Here is a 26,734-nt window from a genome sequence, read left to right on the forward strand (position 1 = left end):
TCCAATAAAGTAGCAGCAGCAAAGAGTTGTTTTGACCAGCAAACTCCAATTACTGCACAGTAAAGGATGGACTGTTAAGCTAATTTGGATGCTCTGTTCAGACTTATCATATGAATTAGATGTGCACTTTATGCAAGAGGGGATACAAAAATTGCTTTATAAGTACCATACCCACTGCTGGAAAACAGGGGGATTGTCCCAGATTCCATTTCCGACTGCTAATTCTGACCTAGGGAAATATACTGAATTTGTCCTGGTGTTATTTTCTGACACCGAAACATGATTGAACAGCACCTGCACGTTGCCTGCATTCTGCTCAGTGCAGTAACCTGCAGGAAGCGAGGGTGCTTTCTTATTTTCCTATCCCAGTCAGGAACAAAACATGCCTTATTTAAAGGGCTCCTAGCCTTTCTTTTGTTCAAGTGTCATCGTAGCTGGGAGCCATTTAAAGCCTAACACCAAGACACTAATGCAGTGGAACAAAACAAGGCACACAGCGTATTAACACTTCACGAAATTATGACCTGGGGGCAGGTTTTTGACTGTGTTCACCCCCCTACGCCCACATGTAAGATTAATCTGTGTGTATGAGTAATTACACTTACAATAATTTAATTAGCACCTACTCATTTATGCATTTCTGTTAGGGTGTCAGGGCGCTATACATCACATACAGAGACACACTGAATCATACAAATGCGTAAATCAATGTAAAGAAAATGTTACTTAAGACAAAGAGGGTTATAAGCAGAGCCACTGGAATTATGCAATTGTGTGGCCGGGCGATTTCAGCATAGTTATAGATTTGGCATATAATCCATAATCTGCAGATTTGAAAAAAAAATTAGTTTCTAGCTCAAACGGTTCAAAAGTTACTAAAAATACAGTGACACATTTTGTTGCGCAGTGGAAGACCCTTTGCAAAGTAGGACTGGACACCTTTCTGTAGCTTATTGCTATATTTGGGTATTAAACTGGTACTAATGAGGTGCAACCAATGCCCAGACAGTGTTACCAAGTTTAACAAGCATTGGCATGGCAAATAGGTCTCACCTTTGGGATCTTATAAGTGTTTAGCCAGAGCGTTTGGCTGTGCAGTATGTTGAAAAGTTAAAATAAAAAAAGTGTTAAAAGCATGTTTGTTTTTTTTATGTATACCCAAGAACACATTATGTGCTTGCTTGAGTTAGACCTATTGGCACTGTAAATGACAATGTGTTTTGCCCATGTCCTATGAAGTATATGCATGTGGTGGGTAGTTGACTTATGTATTTTAGATTTGAATTGTTAGTTGTGGAATTGAGTGACGTGGAATTGTGTGGTGTGACTTGGAATTGTGTAGTAAATTTATGTGGCATGGTGTGCGGTGGGATTAAGTGTATAGTAATTATGCGGTATTGAGTGTAATGGAATTAATTATGTGGAGTGGGATTGTGTGTTATGGAGTGTAATTATGTGGAATGATAATTTGTTTTGTGGAGTGGTAGTAGTGGAGTTTAATTATGTGGTGTGCTGTTGAATTTTGTGGTATAAAATGTAAAGTGGTGTGGATTTGATGTATGTGGCTTCTTGGCTAGTTGTGCTAAATTATGTGGTTTCCTGCTGAATTATGTGGTGTGGATTTGATATGTGTGGGGTTGAATTGTGTGGCCTGGTACTGTGTGGATAATTAATACTAACTTGTTGAAAGCAGCATACCACATACGCAACCACGTTTAGCATTCACACAAGATGTCCGACGCCAAACAGCAAGTATTGAAGAACAGGTGCACATGAAAGCATACATATAACGGATACAACCACACTACCATAACCCTAGCACACTGATCACTTTATTGGGGTGTGCATACCAGAACCATACAGCAACCTTTTACCCAGGCAGCACAAGGTATTTCTGTAAAACATATTGCAGACAGTTGAGAGCCATGCCCCATACACAGGTGAGAAACCAAAAGCAGAAAAGGACCAGTAACATAACATAATCAAATGCATTTCATTCCTGCAGTTCCCAGTGCTAGAACTGGAATTATAAAAGTGTGGGTACTTACTATTTACAGTACCTGTTTGCTCCTGAGAAGTGCCAGTCCTCTCCTAATATATGTATTAGAGCAGTATTAAGTGCCAATAGTCTTTCTTTCAAATGAAAGAAGTGCAGGTACTTCTGATTGTCGAAGAGACAGATATTATTTCTGAATACCCTCTTTGGAAGAGTGTTGAGTCTGTTCCTGAGTTTTGGATGTTCAGCACAGATTGGTCCATCCTTTGTTAAGATGATGAAGAAGAAAGGTGCGAGGTGGAGCTGAGAGTGCCCTAACAGGGAGCAGAGGGCTCCATTTCAATAGAAAGCATGGCGAATCCCTGCAAACTAGCTACTGAAACCTCACTGCAGAGAGCTTCTAGGGATATGGCAGGGCCTACTCCCAAATTACAAAGGAGATGTTATTTCCAACCCCCCACCCTCCAGCTACTACAGTCCAACTACAGTAATACATTTAGAGGCAACTTTAAAGTAAGCCGCAGGACCTACTCTCCCATCAACCAAGCACCTGGAGGGGGAGCATGGCCCGGACCAAGATGGCTTACTGAGTACGGCCTATTTAAAGCACTGCATATGACGCACACCTTTGAGCTACTGCCACGACGCCTACTCCAGCCCGACATCCTGTCAGTGAGCGGCACCCCGGAGATATCCCCTGGCCCAAAACACTGCTGGAGGTTTTCAAGGGAACATTGGCAGTGAAGAAAGCGTATCGGTGGAGACCCTGCAGGCCGAGGACAGTGACAAGACGCCACTGCTCCATAAAGGTGGAGGGATGATGTAGTGCCATGGGCCAGAAGGGCAGCCCACTCCCAGTGGTAAGGAAATAGTGCAGATTCCCCCACCTGTATCGGGACATGAGCCACTGGAGAGCCCAGCCACAGGACCCAGCCAAGTGAGAGAAATGAGCTGAGCAAAGGAGTATAAATTGGCGCACAAGAACCCGCTTCCCCCATTACTAGGGGTGATTGCATAGGCTCCACGCAGACTCACACCACTAGGAGTACTTCCATGGAGGCTGCACGTGGGACCACTGCCACCCCCACAGATACTTGTGCAAAATGCCTAGCCCGCTTCTCCTGGGCCGGTAGTGGCAGGACAACACAGACTGAGATTGATGCCTCCCAGACAGATTGCTGAGCCCCCCAGAATGTGGGGGGCTCAGATGCCGGGGGACAGGTGGGCTTCCGCAAAGGACGCACACAGGATCCCTGTACCCCATCTATTCCAGTGCAAAACACCCGGCCCCACCCTGAGCCAGAATAAGTGGAGCAGCAGTATAGATTCACACCCTCAGGACAGACAACTGAGTGGGGAGTGGGAGAGGTGCTGCACAGGAGAAGAGGCGGACACCTCAGGACAGCAGCTGAAATAAGGTACCGCAACATGAATTTAACGTGCAGTGCCACATGTTCCAAGCCCATGCACCCCAGTGCTTACCCTAATGGAGTCCCATTTGAAACCGTCCATCCACTGCCATGTTAGACGACGTGAAACAATAGCAATTAATGTGTATAGTAGGATCACAAATGGGGTGAGAGCAATTTAAAGAAAGAAACATGTGGCACGGGTTATGCCTCTCATGCCTGCTGTCTGCTGCCCAGGCAGCCGCTACAGTATCAAATAAAATTGTTGAAAGAAATAGTACTGCCATGTTAAAGCTATGTTCACGGCACAAGACCAATTTAATGAGAAAAACGAGTGGGCCAACAAACGATAAGTAAATAAAATAGTAAGGCGACCTGTAACAGGGTCAGTCACAACAACATGAAAAACACACCCAAAGGCAGGACAAACACCACCGTTCTACCAATAAAATAAAGGAATTCCGAAAAGGCACAGAAAGAAAGAAATGGAAGTGGTGGGTGTGGCCTTAACATTCCGAGTAGATACAGCATGCCTCACAGTGCAGCGCATGAGCTCTGCTAGGCTCGACCGAAAAATGACTAAAAACGAAGTAGTACTATTAGAAAATGTTCCACATTATGCCCCATAATTTACCATTTCTTGCTACATAATTGACTGAATCCTGGGGCATAATTTGACCCTCTCCTGCTGCATAATTTCAGTGGCCCTGGTTATATGGTATAAGAATTACATATCATCTACACTTGTAGACATTATATCTTAAGAGTGAACAGTTGGGAAAAACACAAAGTCAAGCTATAAAACTTAAGTCAGCGATTGGGGTTATCTGTACTAACAAGACTTTATTCATTTCCAGAAGAGCCCTGCTTCACAATCTTAGAATAACAACACATTGAAAAAAACACAATGAGGATCTAAACCATTGACTTACAGTTTGCATGCACCTCCTTGAAGCCGGTAAATGGATCACTGCGTTTTAATAGAAGGATTACAATTTATGAACAGGATTTAACAAAATTATCTCAGTGTCAAAAGCAGTAGCCCGCCTATCTACATAAAATACAAATCTGTGATCTGTAATCAGTGCTTGAAATGGAAAAATAGAAGTGCAGGCACTCTGTACCAGAGTACCTGCTTGTTTCTGAGAAGTGCCGGTACTCTCCAATTAAAAGTATTACGATTCCCTTGAGAAGTGCCAGTACTCTCCCTCGCAAAATAAATAAGTACTCAGTACCGGCCCATTTAAAGCACTGTCTGTAATGAAACAAGATGTGCTTTGCAGCAGGCATGTTAACCCTCTATGCTACTTTATGAGTCAAAACTGACTGTGAATGGACAAAACACAGAACTCTCCCAGAAATGCATTCTGCAACAGCGTTATCTTAGCGCTATTATACTCCTGCAAAACTGCTGGGCACACAACGATCGCTGCAGCAGGTGACTTAAGATATTTTAAACTGCAGCACCTTTGTACCAATCATGTAAGCTAGAAAAGATTTGCTGTCACATTTGTCCTTGTTGCAAACGGTGGCGGCCTACACATACAAAAGGTAGTGAGGCGGGGTGCGCACAAGGTGAGAATAACATTTTTTTTAAATTTAAAACTTACCTTAAGGGAATGGCCGCTTCCCGCCGGGTGCGTCTTCTTCCGTGGGGCTGCTTCAGACTTCCTGTCCAATCCCCGCCATGATTCGCCTGAGGTAGCTATAAAGATGCCCAGCTCAGACAAGGGAATCTGTGGGTTTTCTCCAGCCTGGCTGCTCAATGCAGCCAGGGCTGGAGAAACCGAAGTGCGCATGTGTGTTTTAGTCGGCCTGAGACGGCAGGCCAAACACACAGGTGCGCTTAGACAGTGCACATAGAACTCCTCCTACCCCCTCCTATGCCCCACCCCTCCCTGAGCCACCTGATTACAAATAAAATGATAATCAAATCTCGTTTTCTTTTTTAGCTGCGGGCTCTGCCAGTGATGGGGCTTCTTTGCTGCATTTATTTTAAATAAAGTAAATGTATAAGTAGACAGTTAGATTCGGCTTTTCAACCCCGCCCCTTGTGACTCCATCACTTTCCTCTGCCATACCTCACTTCCCAATTCATGGGTGCCTAGAGTATTTGGTTTTCAATCCCAAAACTGACCATACCAATAAAATACTTCCCCATACTATCTGAAGTTCCAGTGCACAACAGTCTGTTCTAACATTTTCCCAAGAACAGCCCTAGGACAGACATGCGGTACCTTCTCGTTATTTTTCAGCCTACGCGGTGACGAACGAACCATTTCCCAAAACGCAAGCGCGCTGCGCATTGGCCATCCAATGGGAAGAGACGCCGGTAACTGACAGCACCCCTATTGGTCCCGTGAGAGGACGCTGCTACGGGTACAAATACGAGACAGGACGTCGTCCTAAAATGAATGCTTTCGAAGGACGCCGCTAGACGAGAAAAGACGAGCTGCACTTCTCGAGACCTTACGCAAGTAACGCACCTGCAAGAGGTTCAAGGAGGACGAGCGACCCCTGCACCAACTGCACGCTTTCCCGTGCACAGACACGTTAGTATTATTATTTTAGGGAAGGGGCGGTGCATCTATGACTAATTAGGTCCACCCTAGAGGTTATACATTGTTAATCCATGTTTCCCTTTCCTCCGTTTTTTACGAGTCTTCTCTGTTGATGTGGATTCTACAGAGATCATCGCAACGTTTGGTACAGTTCCCGTATAAGTGGAATTGCTATTGGCCTGGGTTTATGCCTGTTCTGCAGAACCATTCCAGCAATTAAACTGCTCCAAAACGCGTCCCTCTCTGCCATGACGGTCGCTGAAACTTTCTAAAATCTTGTTGAGCAAAAAGTGGATTCATGTCATATTTGTGCCTCTTAAAAATGTGTTGCTTCAATGGGCCAATGAATTTCCCTTTTTTTTGTTTTTCTTTTTCCGAAAGATGCCCCATTAAACCGAAAAATACAAACACCAGAATGCAATTAGCTGTTTAAGAGGCTAGGACTGGCTGGAAAAAACCTGGCACCACCTGTAGATAGTTGCATGCAGGTGCGCAAAGCCAATAGAGCTGAAAGGGCTTTAGCCTCCCCCCTCCGTGTCTCAGCTCGAGGTGCTGTGGCATCGGCTGTGCAGTGTCTGGAGTCTGAGCTCAGCCACACCCGAGTTGTCAACGGTTTTTAAAATACCATTAATGCATGCCTTTTGTGAACTGATGAACAAGACTGTGTTTTTTTTTTCTCACGGATTTCTATCCCCTGGGTACCACTCTTCCTAGTCTTTACATTTCGTATCTTATTTTTACTTCTACAGTGGGAGAATGCGTTTAGTGAAAAGGCATCTTAGTAGTAGAGATGCTAACTTTCCTAAAGAACTGTGGGTCCAATTTGTAAAGGGCATGCAAAGGCCTTTCCTTGACGCTAGAGAGGGTAGTAAATAAAATGGTATGTATTAATTTGTAACCTGTCTTCTGTTTCCTTTAAATATTTAGTCCTGAATTATTAATGAAGCTCTAGAACACCTTGAAAAGTGTGTTCTAAGCATATATTGAGACAGCAAATATAAATAGAAGTGCTAAAGATACTGGATTAGGTTATTATTGTTTATTTTTTAAATGTATATATATATTTTTTGTTTTGTTTATTTTTATATTGGCTGGTACATCAAAATATCTGTGGTGCCCATAGAAATCTGATCAGCTGGCAACCTTAATCAGGAGACTGAAAGTTTGTTGAAGGATCAGCACACTATTTCATCCACCCCCCCCCCCCCCCAATTGATGCCGCAATAGTTAAGCTTATATCTGAAATCCCTACGCCAGCTGTCAATACAAGGCAGAGTTACTCCAGGTGTCTGAGAATACATCCTGCGCTCAGACAACTCACTGCTCAACATGCACTCGCACCATTCATCCTTCTCCTACCCTGCACTCACATGAGCACACTGCGCACACATGACACTACACTCACTGCATTCACACGGCATTTGTGATGTTACCCTGCACCCAAAACGTTCATCCTCTTCTCACCCTGTGCTAACTCAAGCACACCTCTCACCCTGCACTCACATCAAATCATTGCACTTGTACCCCCTTGCAGTGAACTGATGCCATTCTCCCTCCAGTTACCCTGCGGTGACATGAGCTCACCCTGCACTCGGGAATCACACTGCCCTCATCACTTACCATGCACTTGTGCTTTTCAGCCTGCCCTTACACGAGTACACTAGTCATACTGCACTCATGACACTTCACTTACTGCTCGCTCTGCAATCTCATTCAAACAAGCACCCCACTCACCAAGCATTCATTCCTCCTACTCTGTACTTTCACCTGCACCCAAACTTGTCACAACTCCCCCTTCTGTCACATAGCTCACTGTACATTTACATGGGCACTTTAGTCACACAGCTCACTTTGCACGTAGACCAGCACAGCGCTCACCCTGGCATCACACCACTCACCCTGCACTCAAACCTCTGGGCCTGCATTCATACAGGCCCCTTTTGTTCTGTTAATCTTACCTGCTCACAGAGACAAGAGTTTGACGGAACTCATAGGGAGACCACTCGATTGTAACAAACATTGTCAAGGCAGTATATTAATTTTGAGTAGTATTTAGAGAATGTTTTTATTAAGCTTCGCTGCAAGGCAGGTGAAGCAGTAGGGAAAGATTTTCTAACACAATAAAAGCAGATTGAATAACGGAAGTGTGAGTGGCAGTGTGGGTGTGAGTGTGATAGTAGAAATGTGCAAAAAGGTGCCGGAGCGATAGTGAGAATGTCTGTTATGCGTGCTGCCCGTCTGGCATTCTGGAAGTTATTTTTGCCTTCTGGACAAGGGCATTAATAGCATGTGGATGGGAGGTGTTGCCTATGGCAAACTGTAGGTCCTGACATGCTTCTATTAAAACACCATCTTTAGCTTCAGATACACTCCCTGTCAACTGAGAAAGCTGCTAGCCCAGTCATACCCATCAGCAGGGACACAGAACACACACCACCAAACCTGGCCTAAGGCCCAGACATGATTCGCCTAATTCTTGGCAAATGGGGTGGATCCATAGCAAAATGTTTGAACTGATATTTGAGGAAACTAGTCATAATTTTTCCTGTACTAATTTTATTGTGAGTGTCCTCGGCAAAATGCTGATCCTTGTACACCAGAGCATTTTTTGTGGTACCCATGACTGGTTCAAATATCCATAGTACATTTCTGGCACTGACATTTTGAATGTACTCCTTGGCAAAAGGGGCTCACCCAAGGAAAAACGACATTGGCTGACCCCATTTCAGGAAATGCTTGCCATGCCCCATTGCTTATATTGGAAAATGTAACTGTTGATCCCCCAGTAGATAAACATTGTATTAGAAGTAGCAAGTTAGCCTCTTTCAAACTCATGGAATTATCTTGGTTAAAATGTCCTTGTACTGTCGCTTGTGGATTTAATCCAGGTCTTGAATTTTTGACGTCTGTGTTCTTTGCAGGATTTTCCCAATTTGAGAATTAGTTAATTCCCGCTTTGCAGACTGAATTACTCCCGCTGTTGCTGGAGTTTATCGTGGTAAAGCCTAAGTGACAACGAAAGTGGTGTAAGTGCATGGTTACAACCTTCGTGAAGTTGTTCAAAGCCTCTGTACTTAACTTGGGAGCAGCTTTACCAAAGCTCAGACCGGTTTATTTCCAGTCCAGAAGTTATCTGCTGGCTTCAATCTCTATATGAAGAAAAAAGTTTGGACACTTATGGAAGTGACTGCCCATATGGTTTTATTTTGTTAACCACTACAGGTTGCTTGATGGATTCAGAGGCTATCACTCCTGAGCAGGATGAGACACTTCGGCAGCCAAGAAGCTCCCAAAAGGATCTTCCACGAGCCATTGTTGCACCATTTTCGTTTGGTAATGTTCAGCTTGTTCCATCCTACGTAAAGGTTTTTATAATCTCAGTTCAATGTTGGATGAGAGTGGGCGTATTTAGTTGGGTTATCTTTGACGGGCCAGGAGTGAACTTGGGTCTTGTACTTTAAATTCCTGGAATAATATCGCCTCTAAACTGAAGTAATTTCTTAGCGCTAGAATGTGGATCACTCCAGTGGCTACCTCACTGACTTATGAGCCTTCTATGGGACCAGCCTACTTTCCCCCGCACTCTGTTGGTGGGTCGCTCTAGGAGGAAGGGGAGAATATCTCTGAAATCTAAATATTGGGGGCTTTCAGCAGTTTGGTGGGCAGAGACCTGCAGGGAAGACTTAATTGAGTGGTTTTAGAATAAGATGTGTGTTGCAGGGTTCTGGTGCTCTTACTCCTAGCCACCTACCTTATTGTGGAGGCTGACTGTTTTCAAGCTGTAAAGTGGTCCTCCCGCCCCCAACAGTGGATGTTGGTAAATGGAGGATAGTTAACTATATTATTCCCTCCTACTTTGTTTTGCCTTCCAAACGATTGACACAGTACCAAGTTTTACTTTTGTTTCTCTGTGCTGTGGGAAGTACTATATTTCTAAAATATCTAATTATGACTTTCTGAATACTTCATGTTTTTGCCTCCACTGCTTGTGCTGACGGGTGTTTTGTTCAACTCTTGATTCCAGTTTGTAGCAGCCTACAATATTTCAGTTCAGAGCTAATTGCTGAATTGTTTCTCTCTGCCAAGACAATCCCTCTGATCTCGACCTTTTTTAGAGTGCATTAGGATATAAGGAACAGCCACCACCAGTGGAGGCTTGCATCTCTTATTGGACCTTGACTGCAGGGTCCTGTACAATCCTAGACTCAAAGAGCACTGGCAAATGCCATCAAAAGGCCTAGGGAAAGTGAAGGTAGGTGTGTTTTGGTGCCCCATTGGAGTTCCTTACGCTCAGGAGAGTAAGAAGGGTGTTGTGCCTTCCATATGTAAGCACCCTCAGGGATAGCTTTTGGACAGTCTTAGTAAAGTCCCTAGAAGTATTAGACTTCAGAAAGCAGAGGACAGCTGCCCTGTGATTTTATTGCTTCTGGGTCTTGCTCACTTTTGCAAGGCAGTTGCAATGTGATTGATCTACAAGCATGGAGAACAGGATGTAGATGGAACGTGCAGATTGAAATGAACTGAAGCTTGGATTTAGGCCAGTCTACTATATTGTCAAATCTCCCTGCCTACAGGAATGCCGAGAAAGGTAGCCAAGTAAAGCATGGTTCTTTCAATGCTCTATCCCTGCTTACGAATCAGCCACACTGGTTTCTAATATTTTCCCGTCAATATTTGGGTTCATGTTTGTTTTCCCCTAGGTTATGTTGGTGCCTAAGCCATCCATTGTCGTGACTGCTTTACATGAAGCTTCTTTTTGGTTGTACTTCTCGATAACCTCCCCCTGTCTTGCTGTCCACAGTGCGTTTTGGGATGAGTTGCCAAGTAGATATAAGAGGGTGGAGAACAATGCATGCATGATTTGGGGAAGTTGTAAAAATGCACAATTATGTCATCACCCCCTCTGTTTTTAGTTTCTATAAAACTAAACTCAGCCAAACGTCTGAGTAAACCAAGTTTACATGTCCTGGCGATGAAGCACAACCAGATGAAGCTTCAGCTAGTTGTGCTGTGGGTGGAGCTGATTCTTTCTCTAACCAGCGATTTCACCTATGGAATATTCTGAGGTATCATAGTTTATTTTGGAATTCTTTAAAGCAGTTGCTCCCTCGCGGCACCCCAGAGTTGGTAGAATATGGGTGCCACTCCCACATGCTAACATTAGTTTCTATTTTGTTTTCTTCAGCACCTCGAACCATGGAGCTGCTGTGATAAATCTGATCATTATGCTGAAGACAACCTGGGACCGTTTTTAATTGGCATAAAATTCCACTCCACAAAACGGGGAGGTAGGAGGACTGTGAGGCATCTGTGATTAGTCAACCAGAAAGAAGATTATGAAAAGTAACTTTTTCTGCAGATGGAAATTTCTGAACGCAGCTTTCTTGCGTTTTTAGAATAGATACCAAAGCAGTACCTCGCAAAAGGTTGAGGCTATAAGGAGTGAACTCTTTACTAAAAAGTCCTGCAGAACCGAGCAGACAAAATGCCCCTCTCTTTGAAAACAGCACCCTTCAGGATTAAATACACAATTTAGGATAGATAGCAAAGTGATATCTCAACATTTGTTAAATCACATGTGACAGTATCACAATTGTTTTCCCAACAAATACATAGGCAAGAGACTCGGTGTCTTCGGTTTTCTGTCCTTTTATTTTTTTTCATTTTCATACAAAAATCACTGAAGACCATTTTGCTACGCTCGTCTATGCGGTGTTTTTGGGATTACCTTGGCTGAATAAAACCCTTGTCATGTTGATCCATGACTCTATTTTGTATTACCAATAATCCCTAATGAGAAAGGACAACTTTATAAATTCTATCTACAACTGGACATTAAATATGCATCACATATGGACCTGAAAATAATACGTCCTATTCAGCCATGAAGAAGTCTCGTCACGGACGAAACGCGTTGGCTATTTTGCTATCAGCGTTTTTATTTATTTTTATGAAAATGAAAGACCGAGAACTGAAGACAGACAGCCAGATTCATCAATGTCAAATTCAGCTTTTTCTAAATTGCGAGAAAGCGAATCGCAATTAAGAAATCGCAGAATGGCATTCAGGAATATTTGCGAGGGGGAAAAAAAGCGAATCTCAGATTGCGAGAACCCAAATATTCGTTAAATATTTGCTGAATCGGCCGATACTGTGTTGCAATTGCGATCTCGCAATTACCAAAATTGCAAATTGCGATCTCGCTAGACGGGAAGTCTCATCCTGAGCACAGTGATGACATCACAACCAGGAAGTAGGCAGGTTCCACCCTCATTCAGCAGTGAGAGCCTGAAGTGGATTCAGCAGTGCCAGAGCTCCCCTCCAGAGTGCCAACAGGAGACACCCCAGTGGCCAGCATGTCACAGGAAGCTGCAGGTGGAACTTCCAGTGGAAGAAAAATAAAAATAAAATTTTCTGAGCAATAGCTCGAATATTTGATCGAAGGAGTCTGCAAGGACCACAATCGGCTCTTCGGTAAAGACTCCAGAAGGGTTCCTGGGCCGATAAAAGGCGGATATGGTTGCGCAAAAGTGAACTCTGTGGGGGTGACCCAGCGCTCCGTGGACGAGCTCAAAAAACGGTGGTACGACCTGAGAGGGCGGGCAAAGGAGAAAATTGCCGAGAGGCTAGGGGAGCATTTTACGACAGGTGGAGGGGAGCCCACTGTCCCACCAAACACACCACTCGAGGACCGAGTGGAGGACACCATAAATCCGCAGGCATGCGTGGGTGTGATCCAGCTGGACTCCTCCCGACCCACCCAAGACACACAAGGCAAGTGCCATGCGACTGCGACCCCCCTGCCTCCTAACAATGTCCATGACTCCAGAGCATTCCATTTAAAACCCCAGTCATGCAGCCAAAGCACACCACTAAAGCGCAATTGCATTGTGGGACATGTAGTCTGACCACAATTACCATCTAGCCCAATAAAGCCAGATATGTTTAGTGAGTCAATCCTGTAGCGAGTCGGGAAATGGTAGTCTGCATGCATGTAGGAAGCCTAAATGTGGAGGAAACATGTCACTAATCAACGTCCACTTTACATCACAGGTGGCGCTGCTGTCCCCAGCACACAGCAATGCCCTGCTAATTGAGGACATCACAGAGGACCCCGATGGAGACACACATCTATCCCCACAGCCCGGACCATCAGGGCAAGCAGCCGCACCAGCAGTCATTCCACCACCTGCCCCTGTGGACCGTGCCACCCTTGCGCCAACAGGCGCTGCTGTACCACAGCGCGTCACTCAACCACCAGTGGGGCCTGCAACACCAGCAGCAGTTCGCCGCCCTGCGGCTGTGAGGAGCCAGTCAAGCGGACTGGTAAGGGAGCAGTGCAATAACAATTCCCGCGCTGGCAGGGGACCAAACGTGGGCCAGGTGGGCTCTCCATTGAGCGCCGTATGCTACATGTGCATCAAACACAGGCCCGTCATCTTGCGGCTATCCACCTCCAACTTAACAAGATCGCCCGAAATGTAGCGCAAATGTCAGACCGCATGGAGAGGACGACAGCTGCCATGGATGCCAACACACGGGCCATGAACAGCCAGCGCGACCTAAACCGCCGCAGACACCGGCAGCTGCTGACCCACCTGTCAGCATACACGTGTTCCAACTACATTATAGACAACGTGACCTCCCAGCTCTTGCAACGCTCCTTGGTCTTGCATGGCCAAATGGTCCAGTGCTGTCAGGACGTCGCGAGAGCTCTGGAGCAGAACAGCTGTACATGGCATGCAGGCTACCGGCCATGGCCGGGGGAGGGGGGGAGAGCCGAACTACTTCCAGCCATAGTAGCCAGTCCGTGCCACCGGTGGTAGCACCCCGCCGTAGCAGCAGGCCCTCTGCTGCCTCACAGCCGAATCAGGAGGAGGATGTTGAAAGGAGGTTGGGAGTATCTGCCCGGAGGCAGCATTGAACATTTACATGAGGGGCCATGCTGCTTCTACAAGCATGCCCTCCTGAAGAACGCACATATGACGCGATATGTCATTCATGTACCAGTTTGGGGAATCCCCACTTTATTGTGCTGTAACAATAACAAATATTCAGTCTAACTTAATCTGACTCATGTCATTATTAATGTTGTCATGCATGAGTGAAGTAATGGGTGTGGGGAGTGGGTGCACTAGAAATAGTTCATGCAGATTTGGTTACGGCGCCTGTGTCCTGCAGGATTCTCCCCGCGTGCGTGACGCACATGTGCAGGTGGTTGGTTGTCCCCTTCCGACTCACTGCCAGAGATGTCTACAGGTATCCTGCGCGCTTGGTAGCAATCCAGGATGAGACAGAGGTTCCATTTTATATTTTATAAGAGGATCAGGTGCCATACAATCAAACAGAATGCAGGGGACAGGGTAAGAAAGAGGATATGCCTGTGATAACCACTATAATGGAGAATTGGCGCCAGAGCATATAAATCGGTACAAAAGAACACAGTATACATTCCATGTTGCGCCAGCGCCCTGTACCTGCCCACCCAGGAATCAGGATATCAAAAGAGCATAAGAAAGAAATAAAAGCACACGATAAGAATCAGAGTGATTCATAGCTATACTGATCCTTGAAGAAAGAGAAAGAAAGGCCATAGAAAATAAAAAGGGCTAAATAACCCCCCCCACCCTGCACCCCTGCAGATGGCTACAGCCTAACCCCACTAGCAGCGTGCCTGTCGCCCCTAATAACTAAAACCCCAAGGGTAGGAAAAAGAACGGAGGAGGGCATATCAATGTGGGCTCCCAGCCCCTTTAGACCCCCCGCCTGAAACAGCCACACCCTATCACTAAAAGACAAATTTAGGACAACAATATAGAAGAAATTGGAGGGTACCGTGAAACACCGCCCAGCCTCTTAAAGCAAACGGTTGCAGGTCCAACACTTATGAAAGCCACGCCAACCCTTCCCGACCCAGTAGATCTTAACCTTGGCCCTTCCGAACAAGAACACGAACCCCCTCCCAGCGAGACCCAAAGGCACACAAAGAAAGAATAAAGAAGAGTCTTCTGAAAGCAGCCCATGGCTACCAGCAGGCAGTGAATCCATAGGAACTGTAGACACAGACGAACTCTCCCTCCTAATTGAACAGTCCCAATGTGTCTTGCACTGGAGTCGTAGCGTCCCCAGGAAAGAAGATGACCACAAAATGAATGGAAAGTTACTAACAAGTCTCCGGGAGGGGGACGCCTGACGTTATCTCCAAAGCTGGTTGTGGTGGAAGGTTCAGCCATACCATGACATCCTCGGGAACACTGTCTCCCAGGACATCCTCCGATGGGCCGGGGGAGGGGGGGGCGGACAGGACCACGAACGTGCAGATGCGAGGGGTGACCAGGCGGGGGGGGGGGGGGCGGACAGGACCACGAGCGTGCAGATGCGAGGGGTGACCAGTCTTTGTCCGCAGCCACGATCAACCCAGTTAAGGCCGCAGGCCAGAGACCCCGAACCACCGAACCCCGGCAGGCGCAAACCAGGTCTGCGGGGCGGGGGTCCCCACCCGCAGCCTGCAACAAGCTGACTCACCCCTCGGTCGATGCTGAGTAATAAAAACGATCGCTGCCAATTTCGGGCTGAATTAAAGCCTCCACTCCGGTTGACCGGACCCAGCCCGATTCTCCTGGCCGATGTTGTTGCACTACAGCCCGGCTGAAAGTACTCCAGACCCCGGCTTCACCGCTGGAGTAGGCCGCAAACTGCAACTCGATGGAACTTCGTCAAAAAAGCAGATGAAAGTTTCCGGATTTCACCATCGGAGTGCGGAACAGTTCATGCACACAGACTAGGCTTAAAGTCAGGATATCGTGGCGGGTTACGGAGGTCGGCGGAGCCGGGAGCCTAAGCAGCCATCTTGCTTGCTGACCTAGTTCCTCCTATGCAATGTTGTGGAGGATTGCACACACGGCCACAATGCGGTAACAGACCTCTGGCTCGTATTTGATGGCCTCACCAGTCTTGTGCAGTATGCGGAATCTTCTCTTCAAAAGGCCAAATGTCCTCTCAATGCAATTTCTTGTGTGTGTGCTGCATTGTAACGCCGTTGCTGTGGTGTTGCAGGGTTGAGGTATGAGGTGAGGAGGTACTCACGGAGAGCGTAGCCACTATCACCTGAATGAGAGGAGCAGAGGGTGAGTGCCTGTGCTGCGCAGCTACATTATCACAGTGGTACATTGTGTGGCATGTGTACTTACCTAGTAGGTGTCCTTCACCAAAGTCTCCCCTGGCCAGTCGTGTGTGAATGCCGCTGTGCCGGAATATGAAGGAATCATGTGTGCTCCCCGGGTACTGTGCCACTATGTCCATGATGATTGTCTTTGCATTGCACACATCTGGATATTGAGAGAGTGGTAGGACTTGAGGTTGCGATACATGTGTTCCGTTTGTGCTGGTGGGCAGATGTGGATGTGGGTACAGTCAATGCATCCTATTATATTTGGAAATTGTGCTACGTTGTAAAATTGTAGCTTGGTGTCATTCAAGTCCTGTTGGCTGGTGGGGAATGGTGTAGCCGGGTCAGCATGGCCTCCAGGAAACTCCTTAGCCAGCGGGACATGGTGGGCTGGGATATCCCCCCTGCAACAGCAACTATCCCCTGGAAGCTTCCGGAGGCCAGAAGGTGCAGGCTGCACAATACCTGGACATGTGTGGGCACGGCACTGGTCCTCCTTGTTGGGTGCTGCATCAGGGGGTCTAGGTCCTGGATTAGCTTGATGATCATTGGCCCATTCAGGCGGTACTTAGCGTATATTTGCTCCCTGGTTTGTCCCAGAAGGGTGACCCGCTGGCGGAATATCCGCTCCTGGATCCTACGTCTGTTCCGTGATGCTCGCTGTAGCCTTCGCCGCCTGACCACCCTGTAGAGTCCTGGCATTGTGAGTCCTAATGCTCCAGCTGCATGTCCTGAAGTGTGTTTGGTCAGGCCTGCACCTGTTGGTACTTGGTAAACGTTTCTTTCTAACTTTTTTTTCTTTTCCCCCCCTTACTGGTTACCTCCTGGTTTGGGTTCTCCTTAAATCGCGATTTTCGCATTCTGCGTTTTTTTTTTGTTTTGTTTTTTTATAGCGATTGCGTTTTTTTTTTTTTGCGATTTCGCAGATTCCATGGTTTCTCGCAAATTCAGAATTGCTAATGGGCTTCTTCCAGGATTCTGCAAATTTATTTGCGATATCTCAATTTTTCATTTGCAAGTTCGCAATTTTGGGGATTACTGTCATGAATTCCTTTTCATCAAATTGCGATTGCTTTTTCGCAGCTATTGCGATCGCAATTTGGCTTCATGAATCTAGCTGAGAGTCTCTTGCCTATGTATTTGTTGGGAAAACAATTGTGATACTGTCACATGTGATTTAACACCTGTTGAGTTATCACTTTGCTATCTATCCTAAATTGTGTATTTAATCCTGAAGGGTGCTGTCCATTTTCAAAGTCTGGTATGCCAAGGAAGTAGTGTTTCCTTACTTTCTTTGTTAGGTCCGTATAGGAATTACGTTCCTGGTTCTAGCACCTTCTTTTCGGACTTAGACACTGCACTTAAATAGTGGTGCAAACGCTTTGCCTTAGTTCCTATAAAATTTCTTCTTTTTTAAATGCCCCTCTGCAGGCCTGCCTGTCGAGGTAGTAGTGCTTTGTGAATGTGCACCCAAATGCCCATGTTGCAGCTTGACGGGCATTCCATACAAACTTCCCCTGCTAATGCCACCTTAGTGGTTCTATCCATGGTGAAATAGGTTTGTAGACCCTCCATGTGGGTGCTCAGGTCATGTGTGGGATACTTGTTTAGCCTAAGTGTAGTATGTTGTAATGCATAAGATGATCCACTTTGACAGGATCATTCTCTGTTCCACCTTTCCCTTCTTGGCAGCAACAAATCTCAGAGTTGGTCATTAAAACCGTGCTCCTTCATGCATTCAATATAAAGGCCTAAATCTCTCTTGGATCAAGCTCACAAAGTATCTCATTTGATGGGTATGGGGGAGAGAAAAAGGCTGGAAACATAATATATTTGATCAAATGGCAAGAGGATACTGACAAGGAATGAAGCACTAGGTTCCTCTGTACTAGTTTGTCCAGAAAGGTGTATGGGGGCTTCAGTGACTGCACCTGCAGCTCACTGACCTGGTGTGCAGAAGTGATAGTGAGACGGAATATTGTCTTTGAGTCTATGCACGGTTTGTTCTCTGTGGCTCCTTACCTCAAACAGTGTACCAATAAGAAATGCAAAGACCAAGTTAAGGCCCCTTTGAGGTATGATGAAGGGTTTTGGGGAAATATTTATATCACATCTTTCAAAATTCTCACCAACAGGTGATTTGAAAAGCAGAGGTTGTTCAGGCAAACAGAAAAGTGGTGAAAGGGTCAATATGGAGCCTTTGACTGTGACCACCGTAAATCCTTCCTGGGCAGAAGACTAAACAAACAATAAAACATTTTACCGCCTGGCCTGCAAGGAATCCAGATTGATGGTCCCTAGGCGAGGCCATAAACGTGTCCCCACGTCCCAAATATGTTAATTTTTTTGCATGGACTGCAAGGATCCATTCACCACCTTCAGCTGCATGCCAAAATTACTGTCACATTTCAGTCTCCTTGCATGGTAGGTGTAGATTATAGTGCAGAACCGTGCCCTATTGCTGAGGCAGGAGGCCCTTCTGAAGGGTAGCCTAATTGGACCGAATGATGCTCTGACAAAGATTATACCACCTGCTCCTTTCCCAACCGCCTCCATCAAGATGGGTTGGGCCTGGTCTGTCCTAACCTTCCTCAGAACTCAGATCTGGGTGGAAATATGTACAAGGAGGCCTTTGTTCCATCGCAGGTTGAATGCATCCCTTAGAAACCTCCCTGGATCGAACTCCTGCATGCAGTAGTCTCTACATTGAGTTTTCGATGGTGGCAAAAAGATCCTGCCAGGGTACTTCCCGATGTTTGAAGATGTCCTGAATCACCCTGGAATGGAGTTCAGTGACCCTGCCAGGTGATTGGCAACCAGTAAAATCCCCTGCTGATCCAGCCGGCTCCGAACCTCCTGCTACAAGATTCAGGACCCCACGCTGCCCAGCTTGGTTCAGCATTACGTGGTATCCTGTAGTCTATGAAACCTGCACCAGCCTTTACTTGATTGGTAGATAGGCTTTCAGGGCCAGCCCAACGGCAAGAAGCTCCAGGAGATGGAGGGAGCCAGCAGAGTTTTGAAGACTTGCAGCATAAAATTCTTTAAAGGCCTCTAATCTGTCAAGGGATCGATGCAACAATTCGGGATGTACAGGACTGCCATGGAATGGACTCAGAATGAAATGGAGGGGGGCCCTTACTCCGCCAGCAGCATAGCTTCTGTCTGACTTCAATTGACTTAACTCCTCTGACAAGGTGGCCAGGCGAGACTGTAGCATGCTGGTTGCTTTGTACAGGACCTCTTCTGCAATGCGCAGTTTTGTTGCCCGTTATCTGATCGCCTTCGAGTGAATCAAGTCACACTTGTCACAGTAATTTGAATCATAACTGGCACTCCTGCACCACAATCTCATACCATGGGGGTCTGGTAACCTCATCTGATTCCTTCGACCATTGTACTGCTTAAATCCTGTTTTGGGAAATTTCTTTTCTAGAACACTTAACTTTGAAATGGTCAGTAGGCAGATTAAGTTGGGGGTGGAAGGGTACGAAAAACAAGCCAGAGATGTCTGCATGCGTGGGTATATGCAACCCTGCACAGTCACTTCAGGGCTGTGATGAGGTGTTCCCAGCATCTGTATCACTTGGTGGTGCTGCAACAGCAATTAAAGAATTACAGATCCAGTCTGGTGCATGGAGATATTCTAAAGGTGAGGAGTCAGCAATTGAATCCATCAGAAGAATTTTTCTGGCTATGGTCTTTTGGCCTCCATGCACCTTGCACCTTTGTGTTGAGCTGTAAGAAAAAACGAGCAACATTGGCTAAGTCTTGTACAATTTCTATTGTAGTATTCATGTGAAATAGCTGCTTCTTTAACCACACCTTTTTGATGGTGTAAATCTAGTTTGTGCAATTCTAATTTGTCATTAATTCCAGAGTGCAGCAATGCAAAGCAGTTTGGCAATATCGCCGCCTCTCCTCGGAGCACACATTCTAGTGTATGGAATGCCTCTATTACCCAAGTATTGGAAGCCAGAATATCTGCAAGAATGCCAAGGAGGTATGGTTATGAAACAAGTCATCCTTGAGGGTCTACTGAACATCTTCTGACATAACGTCTAACTTCTGCTTCCAACAGGGTATCCCGGAGACTGTCCCTTCAGCAAAAGAGGAGGCAGCTGGCAAAGATCCGCAAGGAAAGACTCACTGTTAATGTCCTACTTCCGGTCAACGGGCCAACCCTTCCTGCTGCTGAAGAGGCTTTGCCTCCTCCCACAGCTGATGGGCAATCGCTTACACCTTCTGAAGGGCACCTGCCGACAAATGCCACTTCCCCTATCAGGTACCCAACAAATAAGAAGCCAAAGCTGTATGCTGTGTAAAAAAAGAAGAAAATTACTGTAGGGTGTTGGGAAGGGAGTGGGTCGGGGGGGGACGTTTGTTGCCAGATCTGTGGAGGGCTTGCTTTAGCCAGTTTTGATTCTGAAAACTGTTGGGAAGTAAGACATTTGCAGTAATTCGGCAGGCCTTCAAGTGACCAGTAACTCATATGATGTTCATGTAAGACGTTTAGTGGTGGGGCAAATGTTTGTATCTGTATTCTGTGACTTTTGGTGTGGATTGTCCTTTGCAGGTTAAGAGCATTTACAAACCGCTATGATAATTTGATGCACTGTGGTGATGGGTGAAGCAGTGAGTGAAGGTGTGGTTTGTGTACATCAAGGTTGAGTTTCTTGTAGACCATACTGTTCTCTGAAGACTGGTTTTGATTTCTGCTTACTTTTGCGTGAGTGACTGGTGTATGTGAATAGCTGTGCACTCGTCTTAGGTTTCACCTTGAAACAGGTGGTGTCTTGGTCTACTGCAGTCTTTGTCTAATATTGCCAATCAGTGGCTCTTCACCTCCATATTGAATATATTTTCTTAAGTTCTCTATAGATTCCTGTCTCCAAGGGCCCTACAAATGTTTACGTGAGTTTAAAGTTCAACATACTAGTACTACACTTCCTGCTAAAATAAGTAGCAGGCTGTCTTTAGTATCCAACGCCAAAATGGGCTAGTTATTTCTGGAGGGCAGCCCAATTTTTTTGTAGTGGTTTGTAGTCAAAATCCATAGCTGGTCATTGTGGTTGCTGGGCTTTGTAATTGTGAATCGTAGGTTGCAGTTTGGGAGAGCATAATCTGTACTGAACAATTTTGTTGTAGGTCAAGTTGTTAGAATGTTGGCAGTTCCTGAACTGAGCCTTCACTGAATATGCTGGCTTCAAGTTGGCTTGACTGGTTTGGTTATCCTTCTTGGGCATCACACAGCCTCATCCCACATTTTGTTCAGCAGTGTTTTTTTAAAACCACAATGCGCATGTCTTGCAAAATAACTAAATGACACATTAATGGAGTCCTGTTACCTGTGCAGTAGTAATGTTTCCTTTCCACAGTGTATGTAGAAGGAGCTCCAGAAAGCTGCGATTTGTCACTTCTGGTGCGACAGTAAGTGCTCAATGTAAAGCATGAGGTTGTTGCATTGACAAAGTACCCTTAAACAAGCCTGGACCTTTCGAAATACAGTGTAAAGGGGACCGGCAAGATTTCTTAGTCTATGTGGTGTTTACACATGTTGAAGACTCTTGCTTGTTCATGAACCCTAAATCCACTAGGACATTAATTATTTTCTGTTTCCTCTTAAGCACGCTTACTAGAGGGAAGTCGATAAGTAAAGGCCCCATGGGTACATTTGGTGGGTCTGTCAGACCAAGCACCAGCCGATCCGTTCCATCGACACCCACCGTCCTCAGGTAATTGAGATGCTTTCTTAATTGGGGATGGAGGAGGACTTTGATCTACGTTGGTCATTTTAGAGTCTGGGTAGCAGTCAAGAACATATTAAAATATTGAACTTGTGGAAAAGGGGACTCTTTACATCCCCAAGCCCTGTATTTTAGGGATGGGGTTGTATTGCTTGCCTCTTGGTGGTATGCAAATAAATGATCTGGTTGAAGGGATCATGCGTTCCTTAATTGTCGTCTTATGGGCGAGCATCAACTGAGGCCTTTATGCCTTGCCACGCTGGGTAAAGCTTGGGGATCCGTGTCCATGCAGTGCTCTAAAGCAGAGTATCAAATACAGTTTCTGTAAACTGCAGGGTACTACAAAAAAAAATTGTTCATAAAAATAAAGTCCCTGTTTTGGTTGCTAGTGACTAGCAGGTCCCATTTTCTCATCCGTGATAACAAGTGGTGAAACTGGACAAATTCACTTTCCAATTCCACCTCCCCAAGTCTGGCTAAAAGAACGCAAACAAAATGCTGCACCAAACGAGAATTCCTTGTTCCAGTCATTAAGGAACGAAGAATTGTCGTACTGTGTCACCAGTCGAGGGCTGATCACTGTGTTAATGGTGGTTACATTAATTTTTTGTTTCAATATATTTAGTTTTCCAATATTCATTGTCAGTATACAATTATGCATTATGTAAGAGGAAATGGTACATATAATCTGCATAACACCATAACAACAATACAGTATAGCAATGATACATAATGGGTCATTGAACACATCGCGGTTCTTGCAGCAAAACTGATAGGATATATGAGAAGGGATGTATATTTCTGAGAGTGATGTTGTACAGTGTTATTGGCAGTGTAGCTTGGGGTATGGGGAGGAGATGTGGTGTGAGGCGGCATGTTCGTACTGTTGCGCGCGCCTTCCCCAGGTCACTCCCATTAGCCGATATGTAGTTTATCACCAGTATGGTCCTATCTAGAATGTTGCGGATTAGTCGGGTATCAGTAACTAATATAATATTCACAACTGTGTAACTGGCATGTAGCAGGTAAAACTGCCTTGACATCCGAACGGAACCAGGAGGGGAAATTGAAGTCTGGATAAAATAAAAAAGGAAAGGACTCGCCAACATTGTGAGGTGTCAGGGGGAGAAACTAAAGAGAAAGAAAATAACTTAAAATGGGGGGGGGGGGGGGTTGAGGGTAAAGGGCTAGTAAATCAATGTGGGTCTGTGGAGGTGTGCCTCCGGGGCAACAGCGTGTGGCAGGTGGGGCCTTGTCAAACGCGGGTCTCTCTCAGAGGAGTGGGGGGGAGTGGTTCAGTGATGTCTAACAGGTATCGGAATGCCGGTGTCGGAAGAGCGGGGATCCTGAGCGGCTGTCATGTTACATCTCTGCAACAGCACCTCTCATGTATCAGTTATGTCTTTCACTTATCTAAAATGGGGAGGTATCGATGGGGGCATGAGGGTTTCTGCCCCACCTATTAGTCACGGCTGGTCTAAAGAGGTATAATCTAAGTGATTCCTTGATCTAAAATCTCCTGTTGGAAGGAGTTCAGGGTGTCATCCCAGAGTTGCGCAATGGGGAATTTCCTGTGCCCCACCGTCTCCTCCCTGTGCAGTACGACGTTCTCCGCTCTTGCCCAGTTATCGCACGAGGCATACCAGTGTTTGGCTTGTAGGGGTTCGCCCTTCTTACAACGTTTGGTGAGTAAGCACATGGCTGTGACGAAGTCCCAGAACCTAGCCAGTACCCTGTTGAGCTTCGTCCTCTTGTAGAGTCCCAAAATACAAGCTTCCCACGTGTGTGGCAGGTCTTCGCCAGCACTCTGCCGTAGCAAGGCAGTCACTGTGGTCCAGTATGTGTATATTGGGGCAAGCCCAGAGCATATGTAGCATGTCAGCGCCGACCAGGGAACAGCGTGGGCACGCAGTAGTGGTAACCGGGAAGTATTTGTTGATTTTGTCTGGCGACAGGTATGCGCAGTGTAGTATATAAAATTGTATGATTTTAAAGCGGGAGTTGTGAGGGACCCTAACTGGGCCAGCCAGTACCATTGCCCACTCCGTTCATACCCTCCCCCTATCTGCCGCCCACTTGTCCGGTAGCTGTTGAGTGGAGTGCTGTGTGCATCAGGAGAGCCTGCGCTAGCCAATGGATTATGTGGGACCCATTGCCCATGACATGGAGGTATTGTATGAAGTGGTGTGTTTGCAGCTCTTCAGTCATGTCTCCCCAAGGGAGTGCAAGTGTGCGCACTATGGACGCATGAAGGAGAAACTGCCCAGCTGGTAGGCCCGTGTCCATGGCCATCGCCTCAAAGGGAAGCAGGACACCGTCTGCGTACATGTCGCCCAGCGTCTCCACTCCTGCCTGCACCCACCTCTCCAGCATGGCCTCTGTCACCACTCCACCCTCTCGGAGTGCCCAGCAGCGGAAGCGCTGGGGCATATGGCTTCACCTCGCGAGTTGGTTTCAAGCAGTGCAGAAAACCTCTGCGAGCTACTGCCAGCTGCGACTGCAGGGGGTGAAATGCGAAGACCTGCGTATGAGTCTAGGTTGTAGCGTCTGTGGCGGTGTCACCTAAGTTTCTACCACTCAGCCTTCCTGTCACCCATTGCATCTGTGCTGCCAGGTAGTACAGTACCAGCTTGGGAACTGCAAGGCCCCCAGCGGTATCTAGAGCTTCGTCAGCGCTACGCGAGGCCTCCCAGATGAGGTTCCGGTGTGAGGTTTCTAGCTCCTGAAACACCCGGGTTGGAACATATACTGGGGTATTCGCATAATAGTCTTGGTAAGACTATAATCTTCATCAGTGCAACTCGGCTGGGCACGTTCAGAGGAAGGGTCTTCCAAAAGGTTCTGTGCATGCAGGGAGGAGATAGCCCGGACCAGGTTTCCCTCCAAGATGTCAGACGGGGTCTATATATGTGTATTCCAAGATACCTAAATGTGGTAGGGTACCAGGCAAGTCTCCCGCCATTAATACAGATGTCACACTCCTGTGTATCTGGGCTAAAGGAGTACGCTCCGGATTTGGTCCAGTTAACTTTGAGTCCCGACATGGCCTCAAGTACGAAAGGTATCATATAGAAACTGCGGTATAAGAGTCAGGTCTCTAATGTATAGGAGCAAGTCGCCCGCGTATAGCGAGACCACATGTAAGCCATTTGCCAGTGGGATCCCCCACTCCTCTCCCTGCATCCTGAGCAAGTTTCAAGAGGTTCCATGGCCATTGAAAAGAGCAGTGGAGACAGGGGGCAACCCTGCCTAGTGCCTCTCAGCACCCGGATGGCGTCAGATAACAGCCTGTTGTGTGTACACGTACGGTCGGTTTTTGGTAGAGTAAACCACCATGTCGCTGTAGTTGTCCCCAAGGTCATATTTCTCCACCACTGCCCTAATGTAGGGCCACTCGACGGAGTCAAATGCCTTCTCGAGGTCCAATACGAGGCACCCCGATTTGGGCCATTGGTGGGTGGCATAGGCTTGCACTCTAAACAGCAGTTTTGGTCATGGTGCACGAGAGTTGAGACTAGGGGGGGCCAGACGCTGAGCTAAGGTGGAAGCCAGTGTCTTGTCTGTATTTAGCAGGGCCAGCGGTCTGTAGGAGCCCATGCGCGTGCCATCCCTACCGGGTTTTAAGATGGAGACAAGCGTGGCTTCGTTTGGCGGGGGGAAGAGGAGTCCTCAGCGGCAGCTGCATACATTTTTAGCAGCTCTGGAATCAGAATGTCAGAGCAGGCTTTGAAGTATTCAGCAGGTAGCCCGTCTGGGCCAGGGGACTTACCATTCGACAGGGCAAAAATGGCGGTGCGTAGCTCTTCGGGTGCAAGCGGTGCCCCTAGCTCGCCTTGCTGTGCGGCAGTCCATCTCGGTAGCTGTATGTCTGAGATATAGTCTACGATGTCTGCGGCTGGGACCCGCAGTTGGGAGCGGTACAAAGCCTGATAGCGACCTGTGAAAGCCGCATGTATCGTAGCTTGCGTATACACCACATCGCCCCTGTCTGCAGATCGCAGATACAGGCGCTGATCTATCTTCCTGTTTGAGCCAGGCCAGCAATTTCCCAGGCTTATCAATGAGATCGTGCGTGCCGAGTGGGCTGCATAATTAATATGGCAAAGCCGCTCCAATAGTCGCGCATGTTCCGCACGCGCTGTAAGTAACGGCGCATCCGTGCCTCCTGTTCCCGTTTTAGCAGGTCGGTCTCTGTGTCAGTTCTCCCTCTAGCTGTTTCTGTATGTTCCCAAGCAGTGTCCCCTGATAACTACCTTAAAGGCGTCCCATTCAATCTGGGGGGAGGACGCCCTGCCGGTGTTATCTTCGAAGTATTGTGCTGTTTGTGCCGTGAGGGAGTCGCGGAAGGGGGCATCGAGGAGCAGAGCTGGCTATAATCTCCAAGTGGGGATGGGCGGGTGTGGACGCTCCCATGCTATGGCAAGTATGTGCGGGTTGTGGTCGGAGTGGGTGTGGACCATGTAGTATGTGTCTGTGGCTAGGGGGAGAAGGTCCGGATATCGTATATCTAACCTCGTGTACAAATTGTGTGATCCCGAGTAGTAGGAATACACCCTAGAGGTGGGGTTACGAATACACCAAATATCGTGCAGGTCCCATTGTGTTGCCCAGTGGGTGAGAGCTTTCATGGCGCCATGCTCTGGTGTGCCGGCCTGGGGGGGGGGGGAGGAGCGGTCTAGTGTGGCGCCAAGTATGCAATCATAATTGCCTCCCAATATCCAGGGGACGCCGTGCCAGGGCGCTAGCTGCGCAAATAAATCTCCGTGGTCCGTGTTCAGGGAGTATAAGGAAGCCAGGACCACCGGTTGTCCATCCATCCTGCCCTGGACGATCACAAATCTGCCCTCTGAGTC

At 46.9% G+C, this 26,734-nt stretch overlaps 1 pseudogene across 1 annotated transcript in view; it reads left to right on the plus strand.

Moving 5' to 3' along the window:
• The first annotated feature begins 5,817 nt into the window (after positions 1–5,817).
• The window catches only part of LOC147706252 (targeting protein for Xklp2-B-like), a 232,490-nt pseudogene continuing 211,573 nt past the window's right edge, over positions 5,818–26,734 (plus strand). The window contains exons 1-5 of the transcript XR_015297625.1: positions 5,818–5,957; positions 9,189–9,299; positions 20,014–20,137; positions 20,216–20,419; positions 21,762–21,869. The product of XR_015297625.1 is annotated as a targeting protein for Xklp2-B-like (transcript). The remainder of the gene's footprint in view (positions 5,958–9,188; positions 9,300–20,013; positions 20,138–20,215; positions 20,420–21,761; positions 21,870–26,734) is intronic.

This window comes from Lissotriton vulgaris, chromosome 7 (assembly GCF_964263255.1).
Source record: "Lissotriton vulgaris chromosome 7, aLisVul1.2, whole genome shotgun sequence".
In the NCBI taxonomy this organism is placed as follows: Eukaryota; Metazoa; Chordata; class Amphibia; order Caudata; family Salamandridae; genus Lissotriton; species Lissotriton vulgaris.